Consider the following 14908-nt stretch of genomic DNA (forward strand, 5'->3'; position numbering starts at 1 on the left):
AAATAAGTGTTCTAACTGCTAAGTAATGACAATATTCACGTAGATTTGGACACTGATTAATTTAACTTTTTTGCATTAGTCATATTTTAAAATGGGTTTTAAAGGGGTTGTCTTCTGAAAACAAACTATTTTCAAAGGCGGCCATTATTTTATTATTATTACACGGCGGCCATTCAATAGCAGCCAGGTTTGCAAGAGCGGCTATACATTCTGGCTCATAGCAGGGGATTCTGAGTGGAGAACCCCCTCTATGACATCCATAATCTTTATAGGGTTTATGAACAGGGATTGCCTTCATGAAACAACCCCTTTAAGCATCCTTAAGCCTATATACTATATACTAAGCCTATATACTGTAGTTAATTTGTATTAGCATTTGATTAAATCTAAAGGAAGGGTAAATTTAATTATTTTTAAAAGACAGTTTTTTGAAAACTGTACATAGAGCTTAACGCATCTGGACCCCACTCCAAGAGCTAAACCAGGGCCCACCACTTATCTAATAAGGCTTTTAGTATCTGATGGTAACATACTTTATAGGATTTTTATACACCAGTGATTCACAACCAGTGGCTCTTGGGCCTCCAGGATGTGGCTCCTCAGCTGGTGCAGTTGTAAATACTATTGTACTTTAGTAGCACAATAGATATTAGTGGCACTCGTGCACATTAAGTGGTTTTAGAATGATGAACGAGCAGATCATGGACTGAAACACGTTGCCTTGTGTATTATCTAATGGGGAAAATATGGATCAGTATTTTGTAGTTTACAATAGTGATATTCAATATTTTACTCATTTGTAATAATAGAAAGTTTCAGGCTTTAAATTCTGAGAAAGAACTCAGCTATGTCTAAAGCTGGCCATATCGTAGATGAAAGTCAGCCGGAAGGGCCAATTTTAACCATTTCAGACGACAATAATTTTGAAATAGTAAGTGAACATGATGTCAATTGACTGATCAATGTCCCTCCAAAAATGTAATCTCCCATATTAGACTTCTAAAAAGAAGATCCCCAATGTTTTCATCATCTTCTTTTCCATGAGCAGGGGCTTACAGATCCAATTTTACAAATCCGTGCAAATCCTGACTACCAGATCAGCATGAAACCCGGAATAGTTGTTGACAGCAGCTTGTTTTATATACCCATCCCTATGTTGTACCCACAGCACAACTCTTTCACTACTGCTATAATTAAACTACTATAATTATAGTGTTTATACTGTGATTATTATTCCATGCCCTTTAATAGAAACCTATTAGGGTGCAATTAGGAGGTTCCAGTTAGTGAGATCAACATTATCGGGGCGGCAGTTTCGCCGATGGCAGGGCTCTATAGGATAGTTATGTTTATAGGGTGAAATTTTTCTTTCTACCAGATATACACTACCGTTCAAAAGTTTGGGGTCACCCAGACAATTTTGTGTTTTCCATGAAAACTCACACTTATATTTATCAAATGAGTTGCAAAATGACTAGAAAATATAGTCAAGAAATTGACAAGGTTAGAAATAATGATTTTTATTTGAAATAATAATTTTCTCCTTCAAACTTTGCTTTCGTCAAAGAATGCTCCATTTGCAGCAAGCACAGCATTGCAGACCTTTGGCATTCTAGCTGTTAATTTGCTGAGGTAATCGGGAGAAATTTACCCCATGCTTCCAGAAGCCCCTCCCACAAGTTGGATTGGCTTGATGGGCACTTCTTGCGTACCATACGGTCAAGCTGCTCCCACAACAGCTCTATGGGGTTGAGATCTGGTGACTGCGCTGGCCACTCCATTACAGATAGAATACCACCTGCCTGCTTCTTCTCTAAATAGTTCTTGCATAATTTGGAGGTGTGCTTTAGGTCATTGTCCTGTTGGCTCCAATCAAGCGCTGTCCACAGGGTATGGCATGGCGTTGCAAAATGGAGTGATAGCCTTCCTTATTCAAAATCCCTTTTACCTTGTACAAATCTCCCACTTTACCAGCACCAAAGCAACCCCAGACCATCACATTACCTCCACCATGCTTGACAGATGGCGTCAGGCACTCTTCCAGCATCTTTTCAGTTGTTCTGCGTCTCACAAATGTTCTTCTGTGTGATCCAAACACCTCAAACTTTGATTCGTCTGTCCATAACACTTTTTTCCAATCTTCCTCTGTCCAATGTCTCTGTGCTTTTGCCCATATTAATCTTTTCCTTTTATTAGCCAGTTTCAGATATGGCTTTTTCTTTGCCACTCTGCCCTGAAGGCCAGCATCCCGGAGTCACCTCTTCACTGTAGATGTTGACACTGGCGTTTTGTGGGTACTATTTAATTAAGCTGCCAGTTGAGGACCTGTGAGGTGTCTATTTCTCAAACTAGAGACTCTAATGTACTTGTCTTGTTGCTCAGTTGTGCAGCGCGGCCTCCCACTTCTCTTTCTACTCTGGTTCGAGCATGTGTGTGCTGTCCTCTGAAGGGAGTAGTACACACGTTGTAGGAAATCTTCAGTTTCTTGGCAATTTCTCGCATGGAATAGCCTTCATTTCTAAGAACAAGAATAGACTGTTGAGTTTCACTTGAAAGCTCTCTTTTTCTAGCCATTTTGAGAGTTTAATCATACCCACAAATGTAATGCTCCAGATTCTCAACTAGCTCAAAGGAAGGTCAGTTTTATAGCTCCTCTAAACAGCAAAACTGTTTACAGCGGTGCTAACATAATTGCACAAGGGTTTTCAAGTGTTTTCTAATCATCCATTAGCCTTCTAACACAGTTAGCAAACACAATGTACCATTAGAACACTGGAGTGATGGTTGCTGGGAATGGGCCTCTATACACCTATGTAGATATTGTATTAAAAACCAGACGTTTGCAGCTAGAATAGTCATTTAGCACATTAACAATGTATAGAGTGTATTTCTGATTAATTTTATGTTATCTTCATTGAAAAAAACTGTGCTTTTCTTGCAAAAATAAGGAAATTTCTAAGTGACCCTAAACTTTTGAATAGTAGAGTATCATCCTAATCACTGAGTCCCTTGCCTCCTATACAAAATGTTTACTGTGTGTGACACGGATACATTACCAGTTTTTTTTAAGTCAAATTTTTAAAGGTTACGTTTTATATTGATGGTCCTCCTGTGACTCCTCTTTCCTTAATTAAGTTAAAGTAGAGCCAACACATCTAAACCAGTGTTCCCAAACTTTAGCAAAAGTTTGATATTTCCCCTGAGATCTATAGATACTGCCTTGTTTTTTAACAGTACCTCTATTGAAAAACCATATCCCTACTAGTTAATACCAGGGTAAGATCCATGTGACTCGGCATGGTTTAACACCATGTGTCATAGATAAAAGTAGCTCACAAACGGAAAAAAATTTGGGGCTGATGACATATACCATACAATGAAGTATTCATTTCTATAGTGAGGTCAAATAACATCACTAGTTATGGTGAGCTCTTTGTGCCACTTATAGTGCCACTATTCCTTGTGAACCGTTTTATCTATGAGTTCTCATTAAATGCAGTTATAGACTGTACAATTGTTCAATCCCATCATTCATTGAAGATGAATAAATAAGATAGACTAAATAAGGTAAACCTCTTCTGAAGCAGGAGTGGTAATGTTTAAAGGAAGAGTATTATATGACATGACAGAAGATATAAAGTAATGATAGCCCAGCCAACTCGATAAAGATCAGAATATAAACAATGAATAGGCAAAGAGGTAGAATTTCTGACAAGAATGATTAGATAAAATACTCATAAATCAATCTGTGTAGTCTGATCCTACAGTCAAACTCCCATCTTTTTGGTAACATACATTCAGTAGGATATAAGTAAGAAATAGGAAGAAGATGGAAGAGATTATGACTGTAGTATCAGAGATTATTTGTAGTCTATAACCATGGAGATACATAGGTCGGTATAGGAGCTGTAAACACAAAAACAGAAAAATATTTTAATCAAGACTTTGTGTAAAGTTTCTTTAATTTTTCACTTAGATACATTAGAGATGTAATCTGTAAACAGGCTTTTTTATGATTCTGTTTTTAAAATCTGATCGATATATAATTTTTTGTATTATATCTATTATTATTATAATTTGTTGGTGCATCTTACAAAATGCAGATCCTTAGGGGGCGTTAATACAACAAAATGCTAATTTCTCTCAGAGTTAGCTGGCTTTATACACTAACTAGTGATCAATTGAATTTCGGACAGTTCATATGAATGATACATCCATCTACATAGCAAACTGAACTGGCAGATCAAAGACATCATTTTAAAAAATGGGATAAAAAAAAATTGTTTTAGCTGACAACCGGTCAAAAAAGTCTAATATGACAGATTACATTTTAGGGGGACATTGATCAGTCAATTGACATCAAGTTCACTTACCATTTCAAAATGATTATCGTCTGAAATGATTAAAATTGGCCGTTCCGGCTGACTTTCATCTAAGATATGGCCAGCTTTAGACACAGCTGACCTCTTTCTCAGAATTAAAAGCCTGAAACTTCCTATTATTAGAAATTAGTAAAATATTGAACATCATTATTGTAAAGTACAAAATACTGATCTATATTTTCCCCATGGAGTCTAAAAATACAACTGACTTCTATGTGGAGAAAAGAGATAGTCTCCACTTAGAAATAAAATTTGAAGTAATGTGCACACTGACATAAACACGATAATCATTTATTATACCAAAAATAATATTTGTATATATGGAGAATTAAGCTAAAAATTAATATATGTAGCTTTTTATGGGACATGTAATAATTAAAAACTTCAAAAATCGAACAAAAATAACATAACGTCCAAAAAGCAAAACTTCACCTTATATAATCTTTGCTGTAAATACCGAGTTTGTTTGTGTTTCTTAAAGTCTATTTTATCTTGCGTTGTGCAATTTTGCTTGAAGAACAAACTGTACTTACAGATGTCAACAATGAAACTTCTGTCTTGTAAAATACTGTGACTTTTCTGCTATGTTTAAACTATTTTGACTTAAAAGGGCACTTTTATTACTATCCTTGTCTCCAACTCCATTCATGCATGTTCTTTACTGTCAAAGCCTATCAAACTCAAATTTCAAGCTGAAAAATATTATATTGCTTTAACCCTTTTAATAATACCACCTGGTTAGTTATTAGCACACACAGTGTTAACTTTTTTTCTGGCTTTTAGATTAACCAAAGTCTTTGAAGATGGATTATTTAAGAAAAATTCACTGATTGACGGTACACTCATGAATAAAGGCAACTGCTTTATTTTAAAATATCCAGTTGGGTCAGGGTTTGGTAAGAAAATGAATAAACCGGACCTGAAGATTAACATATTGTAATGTGGTAAGTAAAGATGCATGGTTTCAACCTGGCAGGTAAAGGCTGTGCTCATGAATCCACTGATGATAAAGGCCACAGAAATTTTTAGGACAGTGAGGCAGATTTACGACTGGCGTTTCATTAGCGCCAGTCTTAGTATTAAGTCAGTAGGAGTAAGATGCAGCTCACCACTTAGTAAATTTGTTGCAGTGTGATTGTGCAGTGAAATAAGCTGGGCTGGAACAATGAGATGTGTATGACGCTGATTGGTCACGGATTGGTCAGCGTCATACACAAAGTAAAAACACGCCCAGTTGTCTATTAAGAAACAAATTAGCATAAATCTAAAATTGTTTATAACTTGGTCAACAATGATCATTTTTCAAAATAAAAACCACTGTTGTTGGGGGCGTGGCCAGCAGGCAACATGAGAAGACGTGCTGAGTGAGAGCTCCGTCGGGTAACCCGCTATACTTGCTATCCTGCCTATTATCCTGAGACTACCAGTCCTCTACACAGCTTACCGGAGTGGTGCTGAGTCATAGCACCGATGGGCCCCACGAAAGGCACTTCAGCGGTGGAGAAATTGAAGGATTTTGCATCGGGCAGTTCTCAAAATGGCGCCGCAGCATCTCCGGCACAGCGCTCCAGGCCACCACGCGGTCAGAGTGCCAGCACGACACAGCCTGAGGAGACGGAGCCTGGCCCTGAACTGACTCTGCAACAGGTATATGAACAACTGTTGCAGGCTATAAATCTGTCTACTACTTCGCTGACTGGGAAGATAGAAGAGGTGAGAGTAGATTTCGGCCTGCTGCGCCATGATGTACAGAATCTCAGGGAGAGGGTGAAGGAAACGGAACACAGAATTTCCGCCATTGAAGATGCTAATATACGCATTCCTGCAAGATTATCGGCTGTGGAGGCCAAAGTGGAAATATGGCAGCAGAAATGTGACGATTTGGAGAATCGTTCGCGTAGGAATAATGTCTGAATTATTGGCTTGCCGGAGCGAGTGGAGGGAGCTGTACCTGGCACATTTATTGAGCAGTGGTTCCAGACCACCTTCCCAGAGGCACATTTTTCAGCAGCATTTGTGGTGGAACGAGCACACAGAGTGGCGGCGCGACCACCTCAACCCGGCATGCCGCCAAGGCCTTTATTGGCACGTTTACTCAATTGGAAGGATCAGGATCTGATATTGCAAATGGCTCGCAAGCACCCCAATATCCAGTCCGAGAATTCTCGGGTGCTATTGTTTCCAGATTTTTCAGCTGAACTGCAGAAAAAATGTGCCACCTTTATTGCTGTTAAGAGGAAGGTGCGGGACCTGAACATATCCTACTCGATGGCTTATCCAGCTCGTCTACGCATAACTGATGGAGGGAAGGCGGTTTTCTTTGGAGATCCGAGGGAAGCTGAGGAATGGCTGTCTATGCAACCAGGAGAATCCAGTGATCGATAATGGCCACCTGTACTCTGCAGAATTTGTTGTGGTGCCGCATGTCTAGGTCACCGAGAGGTCGATGCATCTTTTCATCCTATGGACTGTCCGGTGTATCCTGTCGAACTTGTGAAGAGGTCTGATGTGTGATAGTGGGGGGAAATTTGGGTTGCTGTTGCTGATTATTTCTGTGTAGCTTACATTTTCCATCTTTAATTGTATGCACAGATACCCCGTAACCGTCAGTCCTGGTATACTAGTTACACCTTTACCTTTAAAGGATACTGATAAGTTTTCCCATGGGAGGGGACCCCTCTCATGGAAGCCCCCGAAGGGGGAAGTTTTGTTCTGTTGGATAAGAATTAACGTGCTTGCTATATACTCAATACATTGTCAACGTTTTAAGTCATTAATTGATGCCTTGTACTCCATGCAGAGGCTAAGTGGGGAGGATTCCTGTAATATATATGTGGGTGTGATTTCATGGCTGACCTGCGAGTGATGTCATGGAACATTAGAGGCATGGGTACCCCTCGCAAGAGAATTACGGTATTTGCACACGTGCGGGAATTTGGTCCACACATTCTGTGTCTTCAGGAGACCCATCTAACGGCCGATACTGTTAATCGTTTAAACAATCCCTGGGTTCAATGGGCGGAGCACTTGTGGCATACGTCATACTCTCGAGGGGTTTCTATACTAGTCCACCGGTCAGTGAGATGGAGTGTGACTAAGACGGTGAAGGACACAGAGGGTAGATATGTCTTTGTCCATGCATATCTTAATTGTGTGTCCTTTGTAATCATGGGGGTACATAACCCGCCTCCAGCAAACCTGTCAATCCTACAGTTAGCAATTAATTTTGTTTCTAATTACCCTGACGCTAAGGTACTGTGTATGGGAGATTTTAATCTTTTACTGAATCCGACTCTTGATAAATTGATACCCCAGAACGGAGATGGGGAACTGAACTCATCCTCGAACTTGCAATGATTGGCAGATGAGATGGGATGGGTGGAGTTGTGGAGACTGAAACATCCCCAATCTTTAGAGTTCTCATGCTTTACTCCTGCTAGGGGGGCGTTATCCAGAATTGACTATATGTTTGGCTCAACCTCTTTGGGCCCTAGGGTGTCTGATATTGACTACGCTCCTCCTAGCGCATCGGATCATGCGCCCCTGCGGGCGACATTTCGGTTGTGTGATCGACAGGCTAGTAAACTGAATTGGAGAGTTCATCCATTTTGGCTGTCCCTGATTGGGCCCAATGACCGCATTCCTGACCAGATAACTCAATTTTTTGACATTCATGGTGAGGAGACTGACACTATGCTCAAGTGGGATACGTTTAAGGCATATTTAAGGGGGTGTCTGAGATCCACTATTTCTTTCGTTAAAAAAACATCACTGGTAGAGGAGGATAGATTGGCCATGACTTGCAAAGACCTGGAGAAGGCGTTCAATGATGAGCCTTCTGAGGAGAGTAGATTATGCTGGCAACAGGCTGGCAGAATGTATCTGCTACATCTTAAAGAGAAGGGGGATAGAAAGTTGTTTTTTCTCAGGCAAAATGCCTTTGAATTGAGTAACCAGTCTGGTAGATTGCTGTCGCATATAGTGCATTCTAATCAGTCAACTCCTGCCATTCTGCATATTCTGCATGAGGGACGTCAAACACTTAGTAATGCTGAACAAATTGGTGATAGGTTCCGCCGATTCTATATTGAATTATATACATCCCAGTGTGAGTACTCAGATGAGTCATTGATTGAATATTTGGAGGGGCTCGCCTTCCCACAGTTATCGGGAGAACATAGAGATTGCTTGGATGAGGCTCTTACTCTGGAAGAATTGCAGATGGCTGTACAGGATTTAGCTAGTGAGAAATCGCCTGGGCCTGATGGGGTTCCATTGGAGGTATATTCCAGATATTTGGAGATTATTGGTCCCGAATTGCTCCAGATGTATGCGGCAGCTTTTGAGAAGGGAGTCTTGCCCACTTCCTTGTACGAGGCTACTATTATTATTTTGCTGAAACCTGACAAAAACCCCATGGAGTGTGGATCATATAGACCTATCTCCTTACTCAATTTAGATTATAAGATTCTGACTAAAATATTGGCAAATCGACTTAATCCTATTATCCCCTCATTAATACATGAGGATCAATCCGGCTTTATTCCTGGGAGATCCACTTCGGGGAATATTCGTAGGGTCCAAGCGGTTTCACAGGTAGGGGGAAAATAACATAAACAATGGGCTTTGGCGTCTCTTGATACGGCCAAGGCCTTTGACTCCGTGGAGTGGAGATATCTGCAAGCGGTATTGTCTAAATTCGGATTTGGATCTGGATTTTCCAAATGGATATCCATTTTATATATGCACCCCAGGGCAAACCTCTTGGTTAATGGTATGGGTACTGCATTTTTCGATCTAAGTCGGGGCACTAGACAAGGCTGTCCGTTATCTCCTCTTCTCTTTGCTTTAGCCATAGAACCTCTTGCCATTCACATCCGTCAGGATCACATATTTCAGGGAGTTCTAATTGGTAATAGAGAAAGCAGGATAGGTCTGTATGCGGATGATTTAGTTCTCTACATGTCAGAGGTTCATGATACTCTTCCACGGGCTATTGATATTGTGAACCGTTTTGGCCGCTATTCTGGTCTTCTGATCAACTGGGCTAAGGTTGGCTCTGATGCCTTTGTGGGAGGTGGACTGGCCAGAGGTGTATTATAATCTGCCAGTGGTCGCTAGCTTTAAATATCTAGGCATATACATTACAAAACTTCCTGAGGAGTTTCATGATAAGAATATATACCCCTTGGAGAGTCTTTTCGTTCACAAATTTAAAGCATGGAAAACTTTGCCGTTGTCAGTGGTGGGAAGGGTAAACTTGGTGAAGATGATCCTGTTACCAAAGGGATTAAACTTACTGGAGCACGCAAGTGGTCCTATCCTGAGATCCTTTTTTGATAGGCTGCACTCCTTGATAGCTAGTTTTATTTGGGGGAAATCCCGTAGGAAACTTGCATTGGTCAAGTTACAGCGCCCGAAGGTCAGGGGGTGACTGGCATTGCCTGATTTTTATATTTACTTTTGAGTGGTCAACTGCGTTATTTGAAGGTATGGATTGATCAGGGCATGGAATCCTTTCCCGATTATGCTTTAGGTCAGGTGCTGGGGGTATCTGTCCTGTGGCCTGTGCTGGAGAACCCCACTCTGTTCAGAGGGAAACTGCTTCCACTTCACAGACTGGCACATCAGGTGTGGAAGGCGGCTAAGCTGCTGTGTAAATTTGAGGATCTGAAGGAGGGGACACCGTTGTGGGGAAATCCCATGTTCCCGCACATACACACATTGGAAGGGTCCGAGTTTTGGAAGTCCAAGGGAGTTCTGTGTTTTGGGGATATTTATAAAGACAATGTGTTTTTATCATTCATTCAGATGAAGGAGGGCTATAATTTACATCGTACCCAGTTCTTCAGGTACTTACAGCTCCGACATGCGCTGACCTCGCAATTCAGGACACAGTCCCCGTCTCTTTCGAAGTTCCCATTGATTGGAGTTCTGAAGACACAGGGACCCAAGGGTATTATTTCGGCAATATACACTCACCTCTTGAATGCAAAAACGAGTACACTCCCTGTACAGTCGGCCTGGCGGACAGTTATCCCAGATTTGTCAGAGGAAGATTGGTCAGAGGCCCTGGAATCTCATTTATTGGTATCTCCTTCCGTTAATAATAGACTGACCCAACTGTATATAATACACCAGTGTTATATTACACCAACTAGTCTGTACCGTATGGGTAGGATGCCCCATACAGAATGTCATAGATGTCGCTCCTCAGGGGCAAACTTCATACATCTTATCTGGAGCTGTTAGTGTATTAGCTCCTTCTGGGGTGGGGTACTCGAAGGTCTTGAATAGTATTATATTGGTGCCTATACCCAAGACACCGGAAATTTGTTTGCTCGGACTGTTGCGGGAGGAGAATTGGCCATTCCACAATCGGGTATTTATTAGGGAAACTTTGTTCCTAGCTAGGAAAGCTATAGCCTTGAGATGGATGGCGGACAGGCCCCCCACGCTTACACAATGGAAATCTCTGGTTAATCAAGTCATCCCGTTTGAGAGAGTGGTTTATAGAAATAGGAAATGTGACCATAAGTTTGGCAAGATTTGGGATGGGTGGCTATTCTCACCTGAGACATTGGACCCAGGAAATACTATGCACTCTCTCTCACATGGATAGTCGAGGGAGGGTAGGGAGTGGGATATGTTTGAATAATGTACTTGAATACTGTGTAATAATTTTTGTATATTTCTTGTAAGTGTATGTATATATGGAATTCAATTGCCTGATGTCCTCTGAATAAGATGCCGACGTGTGGGTCGGATATAATGGCTGAAATGTAAATTGTGTTGTTCAAATTGACCTGACTGACTTGTAATCATTCTGATTCGTTGATATATGATATGCCTTAAACATTGTAAATTCTTTGTTGCAAGCTTGAAGTTCAATAAAACGAGTTTAAAAACAAAACAAAAAAACACTGTTGTTATCTACATTGCAGCACCGATCAGATTATGTAGGGCATAGGGCACTTATAATCTGGTGACAGAGCCTCTTTAAAGTGTATTCACATGTTTCTTTCTTATTGGTATACACTGAAAGGTCCACCAATATTTCATTCAAGTGAAATGCTGCCATTATTAGGTTTCTGCATGGAGTTGACAGGATGAATTAATTACACGATGGGGCTGGGAATGACCCAGTTGTCTTAGTCCATATTGGAAATACTCACAAAATTATTGTTGGTGGAGCATCTTAAGGCTGAGATCACAGATTTGTCAAGGATTTTGATGGAGATTAGTCAAGGATCCCACCCTTTCCATTGCAAAGGGTAAAATCTGCGCTGAAAGTCTGTGTCAAATTCGTAGAGTGTGAACTCAGCCTAAGGCCGTGTTCAGACATTCAAAGATTCCATCAGGATTTAGGTGTGGATCCCACCACTAATGCATGTGAATGCTTTTGGTGTAAGGAAGAGGTTTCTAAATTCGTACAGTATTGGGACAACTTTGCTTTGGGTTAATGTGCTGATGATGTATTCAACACTACCTGTTTATTTGGAAATAAACATGAATGTTTTTTGTTCACTTAGAGCAAGCAGAGATCTTAAAAATGGGCAAGAATTGGAAGAGTATATGACAAAAAAAGCATTTTATTTTTTATTATTCAGTAATTAAGATTTAGCATGGCTACATCTTATTATAGATGAGTAATTTCTAAAACAAGATGTGAACCTCAAGCCTGGTGCATTCATTCTTTCATCTGTAACTTGACAGGTTTGTCTGGAGAAGTACATTTTCTAAATGTTTATAAAGAAAATTCCTTGGAGAATGGTAGAAGCTCTCTAAAGTCTTTAAAGAAGCAAACGCTCATTTCCTGAAAAATTTCTGTAAGCATTTTTTGTATGTTGTATCTGACATTTAAGCGCTAATTGAGATATTCATGGAGGAGAGATTCATTCTCTGCCACTTGATTAATAACCCTAATTATGTCTACATGCAATTAAAGCTAATTTTATCCACTGGGGGTTATATTTCTGATTATATGCTGCTGTATACACTATTCTGAAAAAATCACAACCCACCTTTTTGTTCTATTTTCTATAATGTATTTCAATCATTTTTGGAAACTCCATTTTTTTCAATATTTTCCAGAATTTAAATGGTCTATCTGGGCAAGGGGTGGTTTTTCATACTGATGACCTACCCATAGGATAGGTCATCAGTATATGATCGGTGGGGTCTGACACTCAAACCCCACACTGATCAGCTGTTCCATCTGCCTCTGGCAGTGCGAGTTATGCAGTGGTCAGTGCCGGAAGCAGATGGCTCCGTACACTGTATAGCAGCCGTGCTGCAGTACTGCAGCTCTGCTCCTATTCAAATGAATAGGTGCAGAGTTGCAGTAACTCAGCATAGCCGCCATACCGTATACAGAGCCATCTGCTACCGGCACCAAACACTGCTTAACTCCCGGTGGTAGAGGCAGCTGGAAAAACTGATCTGTACAGGGTCCGGGTGTTGGACCCCCACCAATCATATACTGATGACCTGTCCTGTGGATTGGTGATCAGTTTGAAAAACCACCCCTTGCCCAGACAACCCCTTTAATGTCAGAGCCTTTAGTTTTAAAATCACGTTTCCCTGATATTTCAAGTTATTCCTGGGTATGTGAAAATAAGTAATAGTTTAGAACAGATACATGACTGGATTCCAATATTAGAAAAAAACTTCAAAGGATGGCAACACAGCTGAATAACTTGACTTTTACAACCCTATTACGTCATGTCCAACTGTTCTACAAGACCTGTGTCAAAATCCTAAAGCAATATAAGGCTGTGTAGAATCTCTTTTTGGCTTTTGCAGCTGTGTAAATGTTCTATGGTATTTCAGATATTCCGGATATTACCCTAAAGTTAGGTCTCTCAGGATGTGGCAGTGTAGGGGGTCAGACTTTGACAGAGTAGTTTACCAGTACTGAAAACCTTCATTATTACTTACCCTGCCCCTTTTAATAATTGCTCATATCATTGTATTTCTATACAGTCTTACTTTCGCGATCGGTAGCAATAGAGTGTATGTGTAGGTTCTGCATTCTGTATGTTGTGAATGTTTTATTGGATTTCCCTATTACTGCAAATAAAACGTGATCGTTATGTTTTGACAAGTTATACAATTTACCAATATACTTTCTGTCTCAACTCCTCACCATTTTCAAGATTGCTTGCCGTCATTGAATGTGAACCTTAATTATTTTTTTACAGACGATACAAGTCTTAGATGATCACTCAGATCTTTCACTTTTTGGACTAAATTGGTATGATCATATACTGTGCTGCATCTCAAACGCACAGCATAAGGAGACTGTGAGGACCCACTAGACCTAGCCAGTGGGAGAAATGTATCACTAGTGTCGGGCTGAGGTTCCTTGGGCCCACCAAAGGAAATAATTTTGAGGGTCCATTGTCCATCTATAGAGATCATATCCATGTCTTTGTTAATTGTATCATAATCTTTGTCATCATTGTATACATAGGACACATCACCAATGAGTTCCATAAGAAATAGCCCCAAATGTCTTCTGCTAGACCATTGGCCTATTATTGCCTGGGCCCATAGGAGGTTCCTATGGTGCTCTGATGGACAAGTCCGATCCTGTGTTTCACAGATTCAGAACCTAGATTCCATAAGATTGTTTTGTTACTACAGTACATGTGATAAGGTTATCCTTCAGAATAATTGCCGAATAATTGATCGTATTTATAATCCTCCTGGAGCAACTCATTGAATACTTATTTTGCTTCCATGTATAATAGACAAAATAAAATTAATTCAACCAGGGTTCCCTATCCAGGTTAGAAAAAATGGCACTTGTCTGGACACTGGACAAATCCAAATCACTGGTTTGTTGAACAAAACATATTTATTTAAGTCTCAGATGGACAACGCATTTCAGGGTACAGAGGACTCCTTCATCAGGTAAAAAAAAAAACATACCTAAAAAGCGTTTTCCGTCTGAGACTCAAATAAATTAATTTTATCCACCATGCAAGTGACTTGGATTTGCATTGAGGATTGCGCCAGACAAGTGCCGTTTTTTTCTAACCTGGATCAGGAACCCTGGTTGGAATAATTTTATTTTGTACAAGTTGCAAAACCCCAGTGGAGTGGGCATCATTCGCAGAGGGGAACATGGCACTGGCAGCATCCTTACAATTCTTACAACCCTAAATATAGTGTTATGCCTACATTTTAGCACAACACGACCAGGTTAGCCTTCACTACCATTATTATAACAAATAACTTATTTTGATCGTACTCACCCTAGCGCCATTTATTTCCCTTTTCTCCTGCACTATATACATATAGAATATACAGTATGGGCCTGTATACTGCTAAACTTAGTATATATGAGTTCATTTCAGAATTTTTGAGTAAAACCTATGTATTAGTCTCCATTAATTTACATGTCATAGTGCAAAGAAACTGTGTGAGCATGTTTACGTGGAACAAAGCAATGACATCTTTGTTTATCTGGCCTCAAAGATTATAATGGGGCCAAATAATGGGCTTCAATGTTGCTATCA

The 14908-nt window shown here is 40.1% G+C and overlaps 1 protein-coding gene across 1 annotated transcript in view; it reads right to left on the reverse strand.

Annotated features, from left to right (window-relative positions):
• The window catches only part of LOC142658106 (sodium- and chloride-dependent GABA transporter 1), a 141363-nt gene that overhangs the window by 79875 nt on the left and 46580 nt on the right, over positions 1–14908 (reverse strand). The gene's annotated exons all lie outside the window — the stretch shown is intronic.

Source organism: Rhinoderma darwinii, chromosome 7 (genome assembly GCF_050947455.1).
Source record: "Rhinoderma darwinii isolate aRhiDar2 chromosome 7, aRhiDar2.hap1, whole genome shotgun sequence".
Lineage (NCBI taxonomy): Eukaryota > Metazoa > Chordata > Amphibia > Anura > Rhinodermatidae > Rhinoderma > Rhinoderma darwinii.